This window comes from Phocoena phocoena, chromosome 4 (genome assembly GCF_963924675.1).
Source record: "Phocoena phocoena chromosome 4, mPhoPho1.1, whole genome shotgun sequence".
NCBI classification, from domain to species: domain Eukaryota; kingdom Metazoa; phylum Chordata; class Mammalia; order Artiodactyla; family Phocoenidae; genus Phocoena; species Phocoena phocoena.
The window spans coordinates 119,396,755-119,420,634 of NC_089222.1; positions in this window are offsets into that span (position 1 = coordinate 119,396,755).

The window sequence follows — 23,880 nt, forward strand, 5'->3', positions numbered from 1 at the left end:
TTCCCCTGAAGCATCAGTAGATGACATTGAGGTAGAAGTTCCTCTTTACACTTCTGTAGATAATTTTATCTCAATATTTCAATTATTTAAGGCCTTAAATAGGTAAGTTCCATGACATTCTTAGGAAAGTCAGAGAAAACCATGGCTTAACATAGTTGATTTTCATTACCTGCTCTCTGTTTAACCCAAACTCTGTACTAACTACCAAGAGCACATGCTTTTTTCATACACACACACACACACACACACACACACACTCACACACACTCACACAAATACAGTTTATCAGTGATCCACCTTTATCTTCTCACCTACCAAGGGAGGTTACTATAGTAGAATGAACACTGACTTATGGTCACTTTGATCTATGGTGAGTGAGGCTCTTGTTATTTAAAAGACCAATTAACATGTTTGAAAAGACCAATTGATGTGTTTCATCCTTCATTTCATTTGCTAAGTAATGGGGATATAATGAGATCTACCAAGATCTCATTGCAGTGATAATTAAATACAAGGGTCCATCTATAGATCATGGACATATACATACATGTATGTTTCCTACGATTTTACCATCTGCCCTCAAAGGCAGCTCTCATTAGACCAATGTCACACCTTGGCATGCTGAGTATCAGAAATGCACTTAACTTCACAGTTACATGATAAGGCTTTGTCATGAAATTATGATCCTTAACTCTAAACTAATCAGGAGAGAAATAAAATATCCCTTCTTCCCATCTAAATATTTGAGCTCAGATTTGTTCTGAAGCATATCCACGTGTAAAAGAAAGATTATGATGGTATTTGTTTCCTGGTTTAATGATTCTTGATGCTGAGTTGATTAAAATAATGCAAAATTTGCTAATATTTATTGAGTGTTTACTTTGTGATTAGAACTATATTAAATTTACCAGATTATTTTTATTGAGATATAATTAACATATAACATCATAAATATAAGTTTAAGGTATACAACATGTTGATTTCGTACATTTATATATTTCTATATGCTTTCCACCATAGTATTAGCTAACACCTCCAATGTGTCCCATGATCAGCATTTCTTTTTTGTGGTGAGAACATTTAAGATATAGTTTCTTAAAAAAAAAAAAAAATCTAGTTTCTTAGCAACTTTGAAGTATATAATACAGTATTGTCAGTATAACAACACAAGTAGTTACTATAATCATTCCTATTTTACACTTGGGCACACAGCCTAAGAGAGATTAAATTAGTGACTCAAGGTCAGAGTGCTAGTAATTATTAAAGCTAGGATATGATTCTGTGTAATGTGAGGGTTCAAGCCTTTAACAGCAATGCATGTTGCCTCTTATTTCAATAATTTAAGTTGGTCATTTAGGTTAATAACAGAGAAAGTGATGCTCCCTTTGTTTTCATGTGCCTTATATTTTTCAACATATTTCATTTACATGCAGTGTGGTAAAATAAAATCAGGTTCTCTTTCTCCTATGCCTTTACATTTATCATGTTCCCATAGCCTTTATAAATAAAATAAAAAAATAATAACAACAAGCCCTTGCCCAAAGTGAGTAAAAATTCTAGCTTCTCTCATCTTCTTATTGCAGCCCAAAGACTTTGACATCATAAATATCTATATGCCAACAATATTGAATTTTCATCATCAGGTAACTCCAGTGTTATAGACATGAAAGTGTAACACCATATCTTTTTATAATCACTCCTGCCACATTTTAATAGATCTATAGTTACCATCTGGAATAATATTAAATGGGTTATGGATTATTTTTTCTCCTTAAAATATTAAATCCTTATTTAAAGTTGACCATTTGTTTACATAGTACACAGGAGTCTATGTTTGGAATTTGTTAGCCTTCTCTCTACTGTACATGTGCTCCACACAGCTATTTTTATGTGAAAATTGTTGCTTTATAGGACCATTTTTCCTCTATGTTGCTATTTTATTATTGCTATTCCCTTTAATTGAAATGCTCCTATTGTGTAACCAGGAACATTTGTTCACCCGGGAACATTTGTTTCAAATAATATAGAAATGTTTGTTTGTTTCTTTCTTTCTTTATTATTGTCATCTTTATTATTGTCATTTTCCTAAAATATCAACTTTGACTAATAATTATGTACAGGCTTTGTTCTTATCTGGGTGTCAACAGTAATTGGAATCCATATCCATATCCTACCTTGCAATCATGCTGCAAAAGGCCCAATAAATTCCCGCTGAGTGTGTTACTTGTTAAATTTAGTGCATTACTTTCAGGGTAATGAATAAAAGCAGTGGGCCGTTACCTTCTGGCTGGCTGAGGAAGGCTGGAACAGCCAGACTCCCCTGAGGCTTTGAGCCAGCTTAAAACGGTGACAGGCAGAATCAAGGGAGTCCCAGAGCATCACAGTTCAGTTTGTCTCCCTTAATTTCCTCTTCTGTAGAGACTCAGAAGGCTGTAGGAAGGTGAGGTCGTCTTAGCCGTTAATTCACCACAGTTTCATAAGACGCTGCATGCTCTGGTTTCATTAACAAGAAAATACAGTTTATATAGTTACATATTTACCTTCAGCAGAGAGATGAAAATACCATTGAACATATATTAGTAGCTATGCCTCCATGCAGTTTACTTTGTGTATCTACATATGTCTTCTGTGTATTCATTTTTGTATGTTAAATATGTCCATAGGTTTTTTGTTTTGTTTTGTTTTTGCGGTACGCGGACCTCTCATTGTTGTGGCCTCTCCCGTTGCAGAGAACAGGCTCCGGACGCGCAGGCTCAGCGGCCATGGCTCACGGGCCCAGCCGCTCCGCAGCATGCGGGATCATCCTGGACCTGGGCACGAACCTGTGTCCCCTGCATCAGCAGGTGGACTCTCAATCACTGTGCCACCAGGGAAGCCCGCCCATAGGTATTTTAATATGAGTGAATAACCAATTAAGCAAGCTCCATAGAGATAATGTACTTATTTCCATCTCATATTTATTGAACATACATAAGCAGGTACTGAAAAAATGACTACCACATTCTTAAGCCAACATGTGGCTCTTTCTTAATAGATATATTCTTCATATGAAAAAATTATTTCTTAAACTATAATATCATAAAATTTAACACATACTGTAAATGCACAAATGCAAGGATGTTAGAGCAATGTGGTCTATGTTCTCAGTAAACTTTTTTTTTTTTAAATAACTGAAAGCCAGTCTTCATTCTTCCAGCAAATAATTGTTATACACTATGTTTTGTGCCAAAGCCAGGTGACTCCCTTAGTCTTTTGAATTATTCTGAATGTTAATATCCATCTAGAAACAACTAAATTCTCAAAGAAAGGAGGAAAAAATAATTTGTATGAAATGACTACTTATATTATTCTTGAATGTCTTGGAAATTTTAGTGTAAGTGTCCTTTGCTATCCATGGTAGAGCATCTAGACCAAATAACATGGTCTATCTCATTAGAGAGATATTAGATCTAATTATGCAACATATAAGTGAGATCATTACAGCAACATTATCTCAGTGAGGGAAGTAAGAACATGTGAAACCTAACACTCTGCTGCTTGAAAGAATTTTTGAAAGCAAATTTAAGGAATTAATGTACATTAAAAGATGTTGAAAACCAGTCATGAATCTGACATGTAATGGAAAAATATAATAGAATGATAGATACCCTGATCAATTCTCCTGGAGATAAAAACAAATATCTTGGGCAAATAGTATACTTTAATACAAGTTATTTTCCAAACAAGATAAAACAAAAAGGTGGTAGAGGAGACATAGCTTTTGTTATTTTGTTTATTCTATTGCCTTTTTTTTTTTTGCACTTCTACTGTTTTAGAGATTCTCAAACTTTAGAGTGTAACAGAATCACAGAGAAGGAGTGTTAAAACAGATTTTGGCCTCATTCTCAGAGTTTCTGATTCAGTTTGGCTGGGCGGAGTCTGAGAATTTGCATTTCTAAAATTCCCAAGGATGCCGATGCTGCTCGTCCAGGGGTCCCATTTGAGAACCACTGGACTATATGAAAATCACTATAGAAGGCATTTAATTCACATTATCTTCTTGATTATTTTTCAGTAAGATGAGAGTCCAAGGATCTTATACTCTGCTCAATATTTTTCAATCAAGCTGTATATCTTGGGAAATACAGACTCTATTACAAAGAAAATATTCTTAAAATATATTTAAGGCTGCTGTCTGACAAGTGCATTGGGCATATTTTTAAAATAAATTTATATATTTATTTATTTTTGGCTGAATTGGGTCTTCGTTGCTGCGTGCAGGCTTTCTTTTTACTTGCAGCGAGTGGGGGCTACTCTTCGTTGAGGTGTGCAGGCTTCTCATTACAGTTGTTTCTTTGGTTGAGGAGCACAGGCTCTAGGCGCGCAGGCTTCAGTAGTTGTGGAGCTCAGGCTTAGTTGCTCCGTGGCATGTGGGATCTTCCCAGACCAGGGCTCGAACCCGTGTCCCCTGCTTTGATAGGTGGATTCTCAACCACTGTGCCACCAGGGAAGCGCTAACAACATATTTCTAAACAATGACACAATCAAAAACATGAATAGATATTAGCTAGCAGTGAATAGACCAAAAATAATGAGAAGTTATAGCTCCATGAAGCTAATTTAACTCACTCTTATCTGTAGATGTTTTCACTTTCCTAAGATATCGGAGTATATTAACTATTAAATTGATCAATTCTAATGTACAACATGGTGACTATAGTTAATAATACTGTGTCATATACTTGATTTACTAAGAGTATAGATCTTAACTGTTCTCATTACACACAAAAAAACTGGTAAGTATATGAGGTGATGAATGTGTTAATTAACCTGATAGTAGTTATAATTTCTCAAGGTATATGTATATCAAATCATCACAATGTACACTTTACATATTTACAGTTTTATTTGTCAATTATACCTCAATGAAGCTGGAAGAAAAAATAACAAATAAATTGATTGATGGTGTCAAACAAATTTTAAATTTAAAAAAGTAACAATAAAATAAAAATTGTCATCATATATAAAACAGCTAATTGGCTCTTTCCCTTGTAAAGTAGTGCTAACTATAGCTTGAACAGTTCTGCTAAAATATTACCTAACAATGTGTTTAGGAAGATGTGTATATCAAATACCACCAAAAGTTTGCATGGATTTTGTTTCTATTTGTTTGTTTTTTTCTGTTTCTTATCTCAAGTCAAACATTATATTAGTTATGGTAACAATGTTCAAAAGGCATTTCCAGAGGGACTATTTCCTTGACGCTACTCAGGCAGCCTTCAAAATAAAATAATCTGGTCCATATTCTGAACTCAAATATCTGAGCTTTATAAAATTAGGAAACATCTATGTGGTAATCTGCCTAAAAATAAAGGAAAAGATTGTAGAACCTCAATGTCAGGGCAGTAACTTCGTTTTTTTGTTTGTTTTTTTGTGGAATAGAGCCCAAACCAAATTTTGAAACAAAACTCTTAATTTTTAAAAAGTGGGTTATAGTCTGTTTTTCCATGTTGGCTTTAACTGAGCTATCTGATCAACTCTGAGGAACCCTTTTGTTGTCTTCCCTCTTACCCCAAAATGCAGCTGGACTCTCCATTCATCTGCATGTTAAAAATGATGTAACAGTTATTATTGCAATGATACAAGTGGTCTTTTTTTCTTTTTTATCATTTTGATGTGATTATCCTATTCCAGAACAAAGTTCTGTCTCCCAGTATCACTTTTTTTTCTTTTTTTTGGGTACGTGGGCCTCTCACTGTTGTGGCCTTGTGGCCCCTCCCGTTGCAGAGCACAGGCTCCGGACGCACAGGCTCAGCAGCCATGGCTCACAGGCCCAGCCGCTCCGTAGCATGTGGGATCTTACTGGACCGGGGCACGAACCTGTGTCCCCTGCATCGGCAGGAGGACTCTCAACCACTGCGCCACCAGGGAAGCCCCCCAGTATCACTTTAAGTGTCCAAAAAAGCTTGGGTTGTGTTATATCCACAGGCAAAACTGGACTGAGTGTTCAGATTCCATTAAGTCTCCTATATTCTTATTCTTGGCTGCATTCTGTAGTCACATGAGAAGCTTTAGAAAATACTGACACCTGGGTCTCAACCAAAGTGATTTGGATTTAATTGATCTGGTGAGTAGCTAGGTCATTAAGATCTTTTAAGAATCTCCCCATGTTATTACAATGTGTAGCCAAGTTTGAGACCAATGTTTACTTACAGGTGAATTCATTAAAAGGCTAATGACAATGAAGTTAGTGTAGGCACCTCACATTCCAAGAGTCTGAGCACATGGGAAATAGTAAAGTGTTCATCCCATTTGTATGGATTTGTGTGTTGCCTGTGTTTTTGACCATGGCAGAGATGGGGTTATCAAGGTGGAATCCACTCTATGGAATTACCATAATCTTTGTGGTAACATGTTTCTGGTAACATGCACTTACAGAAGCAATGTTTATTATGCAGGTTTAAATTTTACTTGGTCGGGTTCTTATCTTCTCTCTCCTGTTCTACTGTGTTAGTTCCTTAACCAGAATTCCTGAGAGCACATGATGTTCCAGTCGTTGTGCAGGGATAAGAATACAGCAGTGAAGGAATATAAAGGTAAGATTATACAATTGTTGGTAATATGCTTTTCAGAAAACTGAGTGAAAATGTGAAAACCATTGGCAGAATAAAGTACTTAAATGTTTTTTTCAAATTAAACAACAAGTTGGTATTAAAATATAGATTATATTGACAAAAATTAGAAAGATAAATGTGGACATGGGAGTGGAAGGAAGAGTGGGAGGATTATAAAAGGGAACATGTAGCAAGATTTTCATCTTAGCAGGGAGTAGCCAACTATTTTGCTTCATTCTTTGCTTTGATAATGACACAAGTATAAGGTATAAAGAATGTATGTGGACATTTTAAGGGAAATATAAAATAATGTAAAATATAAACATGATGTATAACTACCAAATCACTACAGACGAATTGCATCATTTTTTTTTAAATCTTTTTTTTTATGTGGACCATTTTAAAGTCTTTATTGAATTTGTTACAATGGTTTTTTCTGTTTTCTGTTTTGGTCTTTTGGTGGCGAGGCATGTGGAATCTTAGCTCCCTGACCAGGGATTGAACACGCACCCCTTGCATTGGAAGGGGAAGTCTTAACCACTGGACTGCCAGGGAAGTCCCAAATTGCATCATTTAAATAACTAAAATTAAGGAAATAAAAGGGAAAGTTAATAACTGATATCTATAAATACCTCTACCCTACAAACAGAAACTACACTATTTTTTTCAAGCATCTGTGCTTTATTTACCAAAATAGGTCAGTATTATTCAAGAACAAATAAATGATAAATAAGAGAAATTGAAGAAATAACATATGGTCACAATTATACAGTGTTAAAAGATAAAACTACCCTCCCAAATACAAAAAACAAACAATAAAACAAAAACAACATTAAATAAACACACCATTTGCCTAAGTAACTGTTGGGACAAATTGAAAAATAAAATTGTAGCTGTAGACATTAGAGATCTACTAACATTATAGCACAATGTTTCAACAGAGGTGTATTACCAAAGCTGTTCTAAGTGACAGATTCGTAAGCTTTAGCCTTTCTACATTAAAAATAAATGTAAATGAATCAAATATTTAGCTAAAGAACTTAAGTAGACTGCAATAAACCAAAGAGAAAAAGGTTAGGAACAGAAGCAACACAAATTTAATTGAATTAGAGAAATGTAAAATCAACAACTGAATTAGAACTAAATCTATTTTTCTAAGGAAAAATCCATTTAATTTTATGCAAAGAGTAAAGAGAAAAAATAATAAATTGGAAATGAGAAAGAGAATACAAAAATAGGAAATGAAAAAAAATGTAGAGGGTAATCTTGTTCAAGAAGGTAATTGTAATTTTCTTGATGAAATACTAGCAAATATAATTTTCACAGAGTATTAAAATAATACCCAATAATCCATCAATACTTCCATTTACCTTACCATATATAGATGATTTAATGACTAATTTATAATATTGGTCATATAACAACAGTATGTTGCTCCATATATTCAAGTTTTCTTATAGGACCCATAAATACATTCTAAGTGTATTTTTTACAATTGTATATTTTTGTGCAAATTTGAATCAGAATTTTTTCCATTATATTTTCACCTTGTTATCGCTGGACCAGAAGAGTCACAAAATTCCATACACACAACAATTTGGATGTAAAGAGAAAATATAGCACCCATAATCTAATCTTTCTCTCAAATAAACATCCAAAATTTGTCAGTAAAACAAAGTGTTCAGTCTCTTTAAATCTACTTTGATCTGCTATGTTAGAAAATGCTCAATCTCTCAGTAATGTATTTCCCCCTCCCCAGGATCTCTTCCTAAATGCCGCTTGGGAATTGCAAGCCCATTAAAGTTCTAGTTCTGCTACTTAGCAGAATATGGATTCCAGTTTCAGCTCAGATAAAGGGACATATTAAAAAAAGTCAACATTTTTTATCAATATTATTAAATTTTGTGGACAGTTTTTGAAACTTTATTTATATACTTTTGTTTCATTTTATGTAATTTTTATAAAATACCTTTTTTTAATATTTTACTTTTAGCAGATATGATACATCTTTGAGAAATATCAATAATTACTAGAGACCTGCATTTTACTCTCTACTGCATTTTCTTGTCCCATCATCACTCCTTGGATTTCAGCATTACTGACCTTGGGACAGCCTCTTCCCCATAAACACTGTCCCCTACCCCTACTCCCAATTGTTGTGGCTCATCCTGTTTATTGATGTGGTGATGGCAGAGCTGACTTACAAGATCTTTGTAGACTGGACATTAGGACACAGGCCTATACCATGAGAGCAGCAAAGTGGTATCTCAAGCCTCATTCACAAAGGTGGATCTAGTCCAAGTCCTTCCCGATTTCATGCTCATTTACAACTCACTTTTCTTATTGTAACAGCCCATGTCCTATAACAGACAACAAGAACCATTAGCGAGCATTAAGAGTGACACATGTCCACTGTTTGTCTTCCAGGATCTCATTCTGTGAACTTTACATAGACTGGGATACCTAGCACTTGTGAACTTCCACTTGAAGAGGATCAGTCTATATCATCATTTCTCCAATTTCTTAGCACCAAGTATTTTTTTTCATTCACAAATGCCCAACCTGGGACATCTATTAGAAACTGGTATGTCAAAGATGAAATGAGTATCATAGAGGAAAGTAAAGAAGGCCAACTCTAAATATATTTAATCATAAAAATAATTTAGAAAATAATCTAAAATAAATGGGAATGTAACTATTTCACACCAGTGAGGGTAGGTGTGAAATACCAATTCAAAGCACACTTTCACCCTTGAGGCAAGCTGTACTTTCTTCTTTAATTGGGAACTTACTATATATCAGGCGTTGTGCTTAAGAAATTTGCGTATGTAATCACATTTAATCTTTCCAATACCCATGTCAGGTAGGCTCTATTATTATCCTTCATTTTTTAGATAAAGGGAGATAAAATTTGGAGAGATTAAGAAATTGGTCCTCCACGATACAGATAATAAACAACAGAATCTTGATTCGGACTCTAATTTTGTACCTGATTTTACGTTCTTAAGCACAATGTTGTAATGTTGTTATGAGCTACTTTTACTGATTGCAAAGGATTGAACTCCAACTTATAGTTTATAAAAAAGTAGAAATCATAGAAAGGAGCCTGAGGGGTTTCATAGAAACCAAAGACAGGAATGAAGCTGGACCTCAAGAACATCAGAAACCAGGCCGTAAACACTGTCCAAACTTGGTTTCCACCCACCTCTACTCTCACTGCATCACCCTATCCCATCAACCCCTACTTGCTCCCTCACTGGCTCCTCCCCCTACCATCTACCCCCCCCCCCCCCCACCTCTCACTGGCTTACTGTCTTTGGTTCATAGTGAGGAGAGACAGGCAATAAATAAATTAAAATTCTAAATATCTGAGGCAAGTACCTATATTAAATAAATATATAAGTCAATGGTGCTAAGTTAAAACAAGGTAATATATACAGCGAGTGATGGGATGGAGTTCAACATCAGAGAATACTTCTCTGAAATGACTTTTGAGTAGAGACTCAAATGACAAGAAGAAACCAACCATCAAAAAATCAAGGAAGATCATTCCAGGAGGAGAAGATGAAAGGTACGAAAGCAATGAGCTGTTACTATTAGTCAGCCAGGATGGCTAGAAATCAGTAAGTGAATGGGAGAAAGATAGGGGATAAGTTAAGAGTCAGAGAAGAAGACAGAGACTAAAAATCTGTATGGGAGACATTTGAAAGTTATTCAAAGTGGAAAAAGTTATAGCCATAGGGAGAATGCTCTCATTTGCCCAAGTTGGGTCTGATCCCTTGGGTTATATTTTAATTTGGCTGCTGTTGCTGCAGCCAGAGGGCTGTAAAAGGAGGATGGATATTTCCCGGTGGGAGCTGTGGTTCTGGGCAGATAAAGCAATGAACAATTCTGTCCTCTTCACAGTTCTGTTCAAGAACCGCTGTTATAAATTCCTTTAACAGTTCCCATATATTTTCAAGCACCACCAGCCACGATTCCTTCAAAGCCGGCTTTATATAGGTTATATTTCATACCAGTTTTAAACATTTTGGGTTTTCTGATTTTTCCATATAATTTTAAGGGTTTTTGAAGGAGCCAGTTCACTGGAATACCAACCAATGTTGGAAAATTATCTTTTTTAATGCTGATTTGTGGATTGATTACCTCTTGGCTGGTATGTACTTAAATACTGTCTATTGATCTAGGCATTGGCTTCCAGTTCAATTTCACTGGGTGTTGTTTTTTTTTCAACATCTTTATTGGAGTCTAATTGCTTTACATTGGTGTGTTAGTTTCTGCTTTATAAAAAAGTGAATCAGCTATACCTATACATATACCCCATATCTCCTCCCTCTTGTGTCTCCCTCCCACCCTCCTGATCCCACCCCTCTAGGTGGTTACAAAGCACTGAACTGACCTCCCTGTGCTATGTGGCTGCTTCCCACTAGCTATCTATTTTACATTTGGTAGTATACATAAGTCCATGCCACTCTCACTTCGTCCCAGCTTATCCTTCCCCCTCCCTGTATCCTAAAGTCCATTCTCTACATCTGCATCTTTATATTTGTCATGTCCCTAGGTTCTTCAGAACAATTTATTTACAATCCATATATATGTGTTAGCATACAGTATTTGTTTTTCTCTTTCTGACTTACTTCACTCTGTATGACAGACTCTAGGTCCATCCACCTCACTACAAATAACTCAATTTCGTTTCCTTTTATGGCTGAGTAATAATCCATTGTATATATGTGCCACATCTTCTTTATCCATTCATCTGTCGATGGACACTTAGGTTGCTTCCATGTCCTGGCTATTGTAAATAGTGCTGCAATGAACATTGTGATACATGACTCTATTTGAATTATGGTTTTCTCAGGGTATATGCCCCGTAGTAGGATTGCTGGGTTGTATGGTAGTTCTATTTTTAGTTTTTTAAGGAATCTCCATACTGTTCTCCATACTGGCTGTATCAATTTACATTCCCACTGACAGTGCAAGAGGATACCCTTTTCTCCACACCCTCTCCAGCATTTAATGTTTGTAGATTTTTGATGATGGCCATTCTCACAGGTGTGAAGTGATACCTCATTGTAGTTTTGATTTGCATTTCTCTAATGATTAGTGATGTTGAGCATCCTTTCATGTGTTTGTTGGCAATCTATATATCTTCTTTGGAGAAATGTCTATTTAGGTTTTCTGCCCATTTTTGGATTGGGTTGTTTGTTTATATGATATGGAGCTGCATGAGCTGCAAATAAATTTTGGAGATTAATACTTTGTCAGTTGAAACGTTTGCAAATATTTTCTACCATTCTGAGGGTTGTCTTTTCATCTTGTCTATGGTTTCCTTTGCTGTGCAAAAGCTTTTAAGTTTCATTAGGTCCCATTTGTTTACTTTTGTTTTTATTTCCATTACTCTAGGAGGTGGGTCAAAAAGGATCTTGCTGTGATTTATATCATAGAGTGTCCTTCCTATGTTTTCCTCTAAGAGTTTTATAGTGTCTGGCATTACATTTAGGTCTTTAATCCTTTTTGAGTTTATTTTTGTGTATCGTGTTAGGGAATGTTCTAATTTCATTCTTTTACATGTAGTTGTCCAGTTTTCCCAGCATCAGTTATTGAAGAGACTGTCTTTTCTCCATTGTATATTCTTGCCTCCTTTATCAAAAATAAGGTGACCATACTTGCATGAGTTTATCTCTGGGCTTTCTATCCTGTTCCATTTATGTATATTTCTGTTTCTGTGCCAGTACCATACTGTCTTGATTACTGTAGCTTTGTAGTATAGTCTGAAGTCTGGGAGCCTGATTCTTCCGTCTCTGTTTTCCTTTCTCAAGGTTGCTTTGGGTATTCAGGGTCTTTTGTGTTTGTATACAAATTGTGAAATTTTTTGTTCTAGTTCTGTAAAAAATGTCATTGGTAGTTTGACAGGTATTGCATTGAATCTGTAGATTGCTTTGGGATAGTATAGTCATTTTCACAATGTTGATGCTTCCAATCCAAGACATGGTATATCTCTCCATCTGTTTGTATCATCTTTAATTTCTATCATCAGTTTCTTATAGTTTTCTGCATACAGTTCTTTTGTCTCCTTAGGTAGATTTATTCCTAGTTATTTTGTTCTTTTTGTTGAAGTGGTAAATGGGAGTGTGTCCTTAATTTCTCTTTCAGAAATTTCATCATCAGTGTATAGGAATGCAAGATATTTCTGTGCATTAATTTTGTATACTGCAAATTTACCACATTCATTGATTAGCTCTAGTGGTTTTGTGGTGGCATCTTTAGGATTCTCTATGTATAGTATCATGTCTTCTGCAGACAGTGACAGCTTTACTTCTTTTTTTCTGGTTTGGATTCCTTTTATTTATTTTTCTTCTCTGATTACTGTGGCTAAAACTTCCAAATCTATGTTGAATAATAGTGGTGAGAGTGGAAAACCTTGTCCTGTTCCTGATCTTAGAGGAAATGGTTTCAGTTTTTCACAATTGAGAATGATATTGGCTATGGGTTTGTCATATATGGCCTTTAACTTGTTGAGGTAAGTTTCTTCTCTGCCTACTTTCTGGAGGGCTTTTATCATAAGTGGGTGTTGAATTTTGTTGAAAGATTTTTCTGCATCTATTGAGATGATCATGTGGTTTTTATTCTTCAATTTTTTAATATGGTTTATCACATTGATTGATTTCTGTATATTGAAGAATCTGTGCATTCCTGAGATAAACCCCACTTGATCATTGTGTACAATCCTTTTAATGTGCTGTTGGATTCTGCTTGCTAGTATTTAGTTGAGGATTTTTATGTCTATGTTCATCAGTGATATTGACCTGTAGTTTTGTTTCTTTGTGACACCTTTGTCTGTTTTTGGTATCAGGGTGATTGTGGTCTCATAGAATGAGTTTGGGAGTGTTCCTCCCTCTGCTATGTTTTGGAAGAGTTTGAGAAGGATAGGTGTTAGCTCTTCTCTAAATATTTGGTAGAATTTGCCTGTGAAGCCATCTGGTTCTGGGCTTTCGTATGTTGGAAGATTTTAAATCACAGTCTCAATTTCAATGCTTGTGATTGGTCTGTTTATATTTTCTATTTCTTCCTGGTTCAGTCTCAGAAGGTTGTGCTTTTCTAAGCATCTGTCCATTTCTTCCAGGTTGTCCATTTTATTGGCATATAATTGCTTGTAGTAATCTCTCATGATCCTTTGTATTTCTGCAGTGTCCTTTGTTACTTCTCCTTTTTCATTCCCAATTCTGTTGATTTGAGTCTTCTCCCTTTTGTTCTTGATGAGTCTGGCTAATGATTTATCAATTTTGTTTATCTTCTCAAAGAACCAGATTTTAGTTTTATTGATCGTTGCTATTGTTTCCTTCATTTCTTTTTCTTTTATTTCTGATCTGATCTTTATAATTTCTTTCCTTCTGATAACTTTGGGTTTTCTGTTGTTCTTTCTCTAATTGCTTTAGGTGTAAGGTTAGGTTGTTTATTTGAGATGTTTCTTGTTTCTTGAGGTGAACTGTATTGCCGTAAACTTCCCTCTTAGAACTTCTTTTGCTGCATCCCATAAGCTTTGGGTCGTGTTTTCATTGTCATTTTTTTCTAGGTATTTTTTGTTTTTTCTTTGATTTCTTCAGTGATCTCTTGGTTATTAAGTAGTGTATTGTTTAGCCTCCATGTGTTTATAATTTTTACAGATTTTTTCCTGTAATTGATATCTAGTCTAATAGTGTGTAGTCAGAAAAGATACTCAATACGATTTCAATTTTCTTAAATTTACCAAGGCTTGATTTGTGACCCAAGATATGATCTATCCTGGAGAATGTTCCATGAGCACTTGAGAAGAAAGTGTATTCTGTTGTTTTTGGATGGAATGTTCTATAAATATCAATTAAGTCCATCTTGTTTAATATGTCATTTAAAGCTTGTGTTTCCTTATTTATTTTCATATTGGATGATCTGTCCATTGGTGAAGGTGGGGTGTTAAAGTCCCCTACTATGATTGTGTTAGTCGATTTCCACTTTTATGGCTGTTAGCATTTGTGTTATGTATTGAGGTGGTCCAATGTTGGGTTCATAAATATTTAAAATTCTTATATCTTCTTCTTGGATTGCTCCCTTGATCATTATGTAGTACCCTTCTTTGTCTCTTGTAATAGTCTTTACTTTAGAGTCTATTTTGTGTGATATAAAAAATTGCTACTCCAGCTTTCTTTTGATTTCCATTTGCATGGAATATCTTTTTCCATCCCTTCACTTTCAGTCTGTATGTGTCCCTAGGTCTGAAGTGGGTCTCTTGTAGACAGCATTTATACGGATCTTGTTTTTGTATCCATTCAGCCAGTCTATGTCTTTTGGTTGGAGCATTTAATCCATTTACATTTAAGGTAGTTATCGATATGTGTGTTCCTATACCTTTTTCTTAATTGTTTTGAGTTTGTTATTGTAGGTCTTTTCCTTCTCTAGAGAAGTTCCTTTAGCATTTGTTGTAAAGCTAGTTTGGTGGTGCTGAATTCTCTTAGCTTTTGCTTGTCTGTAAAGATTTTAATTTTTCCATCAATCTGAATGAGATCATTGCTGGGTTGAGTAATCTTGGTTGTAGATTTTTCCCTTTCATCACTTTAAATATGTCCTGACCCTCCCTTCTGGCTTGCAGAGTTTCTGCTGAGAAATCAACTGTTAACCTTATGGGGATTCCCTTGTATGTATGTTATTTGTTGTTTTTCCCTTGCTGCTTTAACATTTTTTCTTTGTATTCTTCTTATTATTATTATTATTGTTATTTTTTTTTGTGGTATGTGGGCTTCTCACTGTTGCGGTCTCTCCCATTGTGGAGCACAGGCTCTGGACGCACAGGCTCAGTGGCCATGGCTCACGGGCCCAGCCACTCTACGGCATGCAGGATCTTCCTGAACTGGAGCACAATCCCATGTCCCCTGCATCAGCAGGCTGACTCTCAACCACTGTGCCACTAGGGAAGGCTCTGTATTATTTTTTGATAGTTTGTTTAATATATGTCTTGACATGTTTCTCCTTGGATTAATACTTTTTGGGACTCTCTGTGCTTCCTGGACTTGATTATTTCCTTTCCCATATTAGGGAATTTTCAACTATAGACTCCTCAAATATTTTCTCTCCTTCTTCTAGGACCCCTATAATTTGAATGTTGGTGCATTTAATGTTGTCCCAGAGCTCTCTGAGATTGTCCTCAATTCTTTTCATTGTTTTTTCTTTATTCTGTTCTGCAGTAGTTATTTCCACTATTTTATCTTCCAGGTCACTTATCCGTTCTTCTGCCTCAGTTATTCTGATATTGATTCCTTCTAGAGAATTTTTAATTTCATTTATTGTGTTGTTCATCATTGTTTGCTCTTTAGTTCTTCTACGTCGTTGTTAAACGTTTCTTTTATTTTCTCCATTCTATTTCCAAGATTTTGGATCATCTTTACTATCATTACTCTGAATTCTGTTTCAGGTAGACTGCCTATTTCCTCTTCATTTGTTTGGTCTGCTGAGTTTTTACCTTGCTCCTTCATCTGCTGTGTGTTTCTCTGTCTTCTCATTTTGCTTAACTTACTGTGTTTGGGGTCTCTTTTTGCCAGGCTGCAGGTTCATATTTCCTGTTGTTTTTGGTGTCTGCCCCCAGTGGCTAAGGTTTGTTCAGTGGTTTGTGTAGGCTTCCTGGTGGAGAGGACTGGTGCCTGTGTTCTGGTGGATGAGGCTGGATCTTGTCTTTCTGGCAGACAGGACTATGCCTGGTGGTGTGTTTTGGGGTGTCTGTAATACCTTATTATGATTTTAGGCTGCCCCTCTACTAATGGGCTTGTGTTCCTGTCTTCCTAGTTGTCTGGCATAGAGTGTGCAGCACTGGAGCTTGCTGGTCATTGAGTGGAGCTGGGTCTTAACGTTGAGATGGAGATTTCTAGGAGAGCTTTCACTGTTTGATATTACATGGAGCCGGGAAGTCTCTGGTGGGCCAATGTCCTGAACTCGGCTCTGCCACCTCAGAGGCACAGGCCTGACACCTGGCTGGAGCAACAAGACCCTGTCAGCCACATGGCTCAGAGGAAATGGGAGAAAATAAGAAAGAAGGAAAGAAAGAAAAAAAAAGGAAAAAAAAATTTAAAAATAATTATAAAAAAAGTAATAAAAAAAAGAAGGAAAGGAAGAAGCAACCAAACTAAAAACCAAATCCACCAATTATAACAAGCGCTAAAAGCTATACTAAAAAAATAAAATGGACGAACAGAACCCTAGGGCAAATGGTAAAAGCAAAACTATACAGGCAAAATCACACAAAGAAGCATACACATACATGCTCTCAAAAAGAGAAAAAGAAAAAAATATATATATATATATTTAAAAAAAGGAGGAAGAGAGCAACCAAATCAATAAACAAATCTACCAATGATAATAAACTCTAAATACTTAACTAAGATAAACATAAAACCAGAAACAAGTTAGATACAGAAAGCTAACCCTAAGTCTACAGTTGCTCCCAAAGTCCACCACCTCAATTTTGGGATGATTTGTTGTCTATTCAGGTATACCACAGACGCAGGGTGCATCAAGTTGTTTGTGGAGATTTAATCTACTGCTCCTGAGGTTGCTTGGAGAGATTTCCAGAGATTTGTTCGCACAGCTCCTGGGATTCAGCTTTGGATTTGTCCCTGTCTCTGTGTGTAGGTCACCTGAGGGTGTCTGTTCTTTGCTTAGACAGGACGGGGTTAAAGTAACAGCTGATTAGGGGGCTCTGGCTCACTCAGGCCGGGGGGAGGGAGGGGTACGGAATGCAGGGCGAGCCTGCGGCAGCAGAGGCCAACATGATGCTGCACCAGCCTAAGGTGTGCCGTGTGTTCTCCCGGGGAACTTGTCTCTGGATCACAGGACGCTGGCAGTGGCGGGCTGCACAGGATCCCGGGAGGGGAGGTGTTCATAATGATCTGTGCTTGCGCACAGGCTTCTTGGCTGCAGCAGCAGCCTTAGCGTCTAATGCTCATCTCTGAGGTCCGCGCTGATAACCGCAGCTCGCGCCTATCTCTGGAGCTCGTTTATCTGAATCCCCTCTTCTCGTGCACCCTTAAACAATGGTCTCTTGCCTCTTCGGCAGCTCCAGACATTTTCTCGGACTCCCTCCCTGCTAGTCGTGGTGCACTAGCCCCCTTCAGGCTGTGTTCACGCAGCCAACCCCAGTCCTTTCCCTGGGATCTGACCTCCGAAGCCCAAGCCTCAGCTCCCAGCCCCCGCCCGCCCCAGCAGGTGAGCAGACAAGCCTCTCGGGCTGGTGAGTGCTGGTCGGCACCGATCCTCTGTGTGGGAATCTCTCTGCTTTGCCCTCTGCACCCCTGTTGCTGCGGTCTCCTTTGTGGCTCCGGAACTTCCCCCCACCCCAGCCACCCCCATCTCTGCCAGTGAAGGGGCTTCCTAGTGTGTGGAAACTTCCTCCTTCACAGCTCCCTCCCAGAAGTGCAGGTCCCTTCCCTATTCTTTTGTCACTGTTTTTTCTTTTTTCTTTTGCCCTACCTATGTATGTGGGGAGTTTCTTGCCTTTTGGGAGGTCTGATGTCTTCTGCCAGCGTTCAGTAGGTGTTCTGTAGGAGTTGTTCCACATGTAGGTGTATTTCCCATGTATTTGTGGGGAGGAAGGTGATCTCCATGTCTTACTCCTCTGCCACCTTGAAGGTTCCTTCATCGGGTTTTGTATCTTCAATTTCTCATCTTCCAAGCTCTGTTATTTGCCATGCTTATTTTCAGTTTTCTTAGTAAAGATGATTTGGATCTTGAGGGTGTTTGTTAGGTATCAGACAAGGAGCATCATACAACTATGAAAGCAAGTCAAACTAATGGAAAATGGAATAAAATGGAAAGGGATGACAGGAGAAAGGAGAGAATCTGCAAGCAAAAAGAAAATGGAAACTATAGACAGTCAAGGTAATAGTCATATCCAAAAACAAAGAAATAGCCCGAAGAGTTGTGAATCGCTACAGCAGAATTAATGACATGGAAAATTTCTCAAGGAAAAGAGCCAAGGATAGATAAAGGAAGAAAAAGCCAGCATAAAAGGAAGAAAAAGCAAAATAAGAGAAAATAAAAATTAGAAAAACCCCAGGTGCAAAGTGAAAGAGTAAAACAAAAGAATGGATAAATTAAGAAATGGTGCATTGAATTAGAGCAAATGTATTCTCTTTTCTTTATTCTTATCTTTAACTGGCTTTGCATTTCTCGGGTAACAAAGCCAAACTGAAAGGATAATTTTGTTTATGTACCCAATTTGCATAATTGTGCAATATAAATTACAATGCTAATTAAGGAACGCCCTTGGGCTTCTGGAATTGGGTCAAAGTGGCTCCCTGAGAGCAAAGAGGTTGGGGCATTGGCTCTTTCCCCTCTCTCACCGCAGGGAAGCTGGGCAAGAGCAAAGAACCTCTCTGACAGTGTGTGAAATCTTGTCAGAATTTGTTGACGACCTAGAACTATACGTCTCACTCCAAAATTTGGCTTTGAAAATCATCTTTGTGTGATTCAGCAAGGAGGCACTAAAAAGCTAAAAATTCTCCTAATCCTAAAGGGTCTGTATTGCTTATCATTTTATGAGTATTTTCTCCCTCACTTTTTTTTTTAATGCAGAGAAAAAGACTTTTTTCAAACTGTAGATAGCTGAGTGTGAATCTGGCATACATATTTTTGTGCTGGACTGTTGCCAGAATTGTCCCAAACCAGTGTATGACATGCCTTGCTTGGAAGCCTGGGGAAGCCAATAAGTTACTTTCTGAGCTTTAGTTAAATCCATGTCCTAAGCTATTGCACCATAACTACATCAAAAGTTCAATCTCAGAGCGTTTACTCCCTGTACTATTCTTAAGAGGGAACTGAAAGGTGTAGGATTCATATAATCATTAGCTTGGGTTTTTCAAGAAAAGAATATCTCTGAGTTCCTATCATGAAGGCTGCCCTCGCTACAATGGAGGAGCCTCTGTTTAGGCCTGTTCTAAAGGAGGTGTTTTGCAAGTTTTTTTTAGCTATTGAATCCTGACCTCAAGCAAAGGTTATGTGGAAAATAGGAAGAAACAGATCCAGGGACTTCCCTGGTGGTCTAATGGTTAAGACTCGGCACTTCCAAGGCAGAGGGGATAGGTTCGATCCATGGCCGGGGAACAAAAATCTTGCATGCAGGGGGCATGGGTTAGATCCCTGGTCGGGGAACAAAGATCCCAAATGCCTCGAGGTGCGGCCAAAAAAAAAGCAAGAAAACAGTAAACAGATCCAAAATCACTCAGGTTGGAGTAAGGATGAGGGAGTGGCAGCACCAGTCTCCAGGTGTTCTCTCTCAGCCCTCTCTATCCACTTCCCCCAGCTCTTCATCTTTGAAGAGTGCAGAAGCCACTTCTATAAGGGATTTATTATCTACCTAACTTAGGTGACAGGGCAACAGTTAGGGATGTTGGTTTTATACACTTCATTTTGACTTTAAGACATCTGAAGGTTCGGGGCTTCCTTGGTGGCACAGTGGTTGAGAGTCTGCCTGCCGATGCAGGGGACGTGAGTTCGTGCCCCAGTCCGGGAAGATCCCACATGCCGCGGAGCAGCTGGGCCCGTGGGCCATGGCCGCTGAGCCTGCACGTCCGGAGCCTGTGCTCCGCAATGGGAGAGGCCACAACAGTGAGAGGCCTGCGTACCGCAAAAAAAAAAAAAAAAAAAAAAAAAATTAAATAAAATTTAAAAGACCTCTGAATGTTCTTTTCACTGGAATCATTATAGGAATAATTGGAAAACTCATGGCTTATTTCTTATCCTATGATACTTTGCTTTCTGGAGCATTTTTTTCAAATTCTTTTATCTCTAGGCATTTAAAATGGTAATATTCTTATGGAACACTGGGATAAACCAGGGGAGAATTGAGACTTTGGATGAGACTGCTCATGTTCCAAGATGACTGTGCCTCGGCTTTAACCAACCCAACCCTCCAGCTACTTGAGGCCATAGACATTTGTTCATGGTTCAAAATTAGACTAAAGTCTTGCAAAATACAATCCATCTCAGGAACAATTGGGAAAATTGTCAAAATCTTCAGAATATTGTGTGAGAGTGTGGATACAACCAAGAATACGTTTTCTAACTTACTCTTGGTACAGGAGACAGTATGCTTTCCATTTTGCTAAAGTTAATTTGAGTTGTTTCATTTTCAACTGGAAGAGCCCTAATTGATATATATTTTCATTCCTTAAAATTCAGGTCTAATAGGTTACGTTCCAGTTTAAAAATCTTCAGGACTCACCATTTCATATAGGAAAAAGTGCAAATCTTTATCTAATTATCAGAAACTGTGGGGATGGGTCTTAGAAATCTGTGTTTTAACAAGGTGATTCTCTTGCATGATAAAGTTTGTAAACCATTGTCAAGGAGAGTCAGGCTTAGAGAACATCTTTGTCGAGGACTTTCTAAACTCTCTCATTACTTCAATACACTTTCCTTATGTCCTTTTAATTTCTGTTTCATTGGAGTTTTCTCTTCTATAGGGAACTCATCCCCTCCAGGGCTAAATCTTCCCTAACCAGTTGGGTTTTCAGTTTAACAATTTCATGCCCATGTTATGTGGGTGACTATTGTTACGTTTTCACTTCTTTAAAATTTTCCTGGAAGATTGGAAAATTAAAGTTACTAGATTTATCAATCACATGCCATCATATTTCCTTTTGGATGGAATTTTGAAATCATAAAATGTACTTTTTCCCTTCTTAGTTTGCCTCTTGTTGATTTCAGGCTAGTATGAAAATCATATTTCCTAGGCATACAAAAACTGATGACTTTGTGAGATACAAAACAATCAATATTGCATGGCAAGGGGACATCATTCTAGAGTTAAATTCTTGTCATGAAAATCCACGAAGAAGGCAAAATACATTTGCATAAATTGAACTTTATACTTGCATCATGTAGTAGATATAGATGAATACAAGCCTTGTTTAGGGGTTTAGAGCCCCAGCTCAGGAGCTGGACTTCCTGAGCTTGGATCCTGATCTATCACTTACTGGTTATGAGACCTTGTACAAATCCTCTGTGCCTCAGTTCCTTTATCTGCCCACCACAGAGGATTTGTTCAGTAAATTTTAGCTAACTGTAGCTGTTGAAGCAGCATCTTGCCAAGAATACCCACTCATAGTAGTCAGGCAAGGTTTGTATAAATTAAGCATCTGTCTCTAAAAAGACTCATATTTTGATGACAGAGGACAGGTCAAGAATGATTAAACCCACACTGGGAAATGAAAAGAATGAATAGGTTCTTTTCAAACTGGCAATATATACTCAAACCTAATGGAACTTTAATTGGTATTCAATAAGATTTAGTATAGTTTCCAGTTTTCCCAAACCCAGAAACTTACACCGATTTTAGCTAAGATAATAGTTCTGTTATTTCTAATCTGTGCTCATTTCATCTGACTGTGAAATTTCTTCCTTTTTCCAGAGCCTCATTCTCTTCTAGCCCCCCTGCTTCAGAAAATGTTACCTTCATGTTTATAAAAGGATTGTGCTGATATGTTGTTACTTTGATGCCTGTAAGCACATACTATTGTTTGCCGGAAATGTTCTAAAATTTGTAAATAGCTCAAAGTCTATGCTAAGATTCTTGATAGACACAAGTCCAAAAGAGGTTTGGCTTTTCTACACTTTGGCTAAGCCTGCCAGGAATTTCTTAATTATCCCAGAATGTTTGTACTGTCTTTGAGAGTCTGGGCTTAGAATTTTGCTGTTTTTCCATTTCACACTCTGTATCTTATTGGCTACATTATTTTCCTTCACAGTTACACCCATAATATGCTTTCTAGTCTTGAAAACTCACTTAAATATTACATGTATGATTGTATATTCTTATTAAAAATATATTAAGCACCAGGCACTGTTCCAGTCATTTAGGGCAAAGTGGTTCTTAAAGTTCTAGCCATCATAATGCTTATATTAGTAAAATAAACTATAATTTCCTAGAAGAAAGAAACTGAAGCTTATTATATCTATTTTCCTCTTAGCAGACTTCTGGGAACATAAATAGAGTGTCCTAAGTTCACAAAGCCCACATAAGATAGTTCACTCAACCTTTCAGGAATGTTGTTAAGAATTAAAGGAATAGAATATTTGAGAGTACTCTGATACATTTTTATAAATGTGAATTATTTTCCCAGGCAAACAGAATTGGGTTTGGGGAATGTGTCTTGAATGGAAAGATGGTGATGAAAACAGGGAGTCATTGGGAAAAGGGGAAACAAGCCGTAGTTAACAATTATGTAGAACTGCTGTGAAATTCCACCCCCAACCTCAGAATCTAAAATGCATATATAGACCTTCTAGAATATGTAACTTAGTCATCAAGAGGTTCAACTACAGTGCAACTTGCAGTTTAGATCATTATTATATAGTAGAGTTAATTAAAAAATATTTAATCTCTCTGACTCTGAAATATTTAGTACAGAATACAAATGGGAATTTAAGTATTTCTCCAGTCCATTATGAAAATGTCTAGCATATTTTGTGGACAATACTTTCTTAGATTATTAGTTACTTTGCTGTTTGTTTTTCAGTAGGTGCAAGCATATTGTGAAATGTTCTATATTTATGAAACTTATGACAAACTGTGAAGATAACGTAATGCATTTTGGGTTAGCCAAAGCAGTAACCCAAATACTTCATTAAAATCCAAACCAACACTTTGGGTTGTATAGTTATTCATAGATAGATTTAAACATATTATTGAAGATAGATTTCACATTGCCATTTTTTAATTTCCATTTTTAGACTGTGAGACATGCATTAGACTGAAAATCAGCAAACATGAGGACTGGTCCTAACACTGACTCATCCAGGTTGGATATCATGTCTTTGGAGAAGTCTTCTCTGTACCCCTCTCCCAATAAAGCTAAATATTCTTCCACCATGTGCTGTCCTCTAATTTGTTCTCATATTTTCCTCTAGTGTAGTTGTGTGTTCACATACCTATCTGTTGTATCAGACAGTGAGTTTCCTGATGGGAGGCACTTAGTCTTTTTCCTCTTGGTTATTTTAGCACAGGACCTGGCACATTGTTGATGCTCAATAAATGTTTCTTGACTCCAATTCATTCAATTGATATAAATATTAATCTTTGATTAACTCTGGAAATATGCTGCAAGGTTATTTAGGACCATCCAGAACTCTTTTTATTTCAATTCTGATTAAACAATAATTGAACCTCTGAACTTCTGAGCACTTGATTTACAGAAATAGAAACCTGGGCAAATAGCATTTATGTTTTTATATTCCTCCAAGAGTATGCTTATCCTTTCAGTGA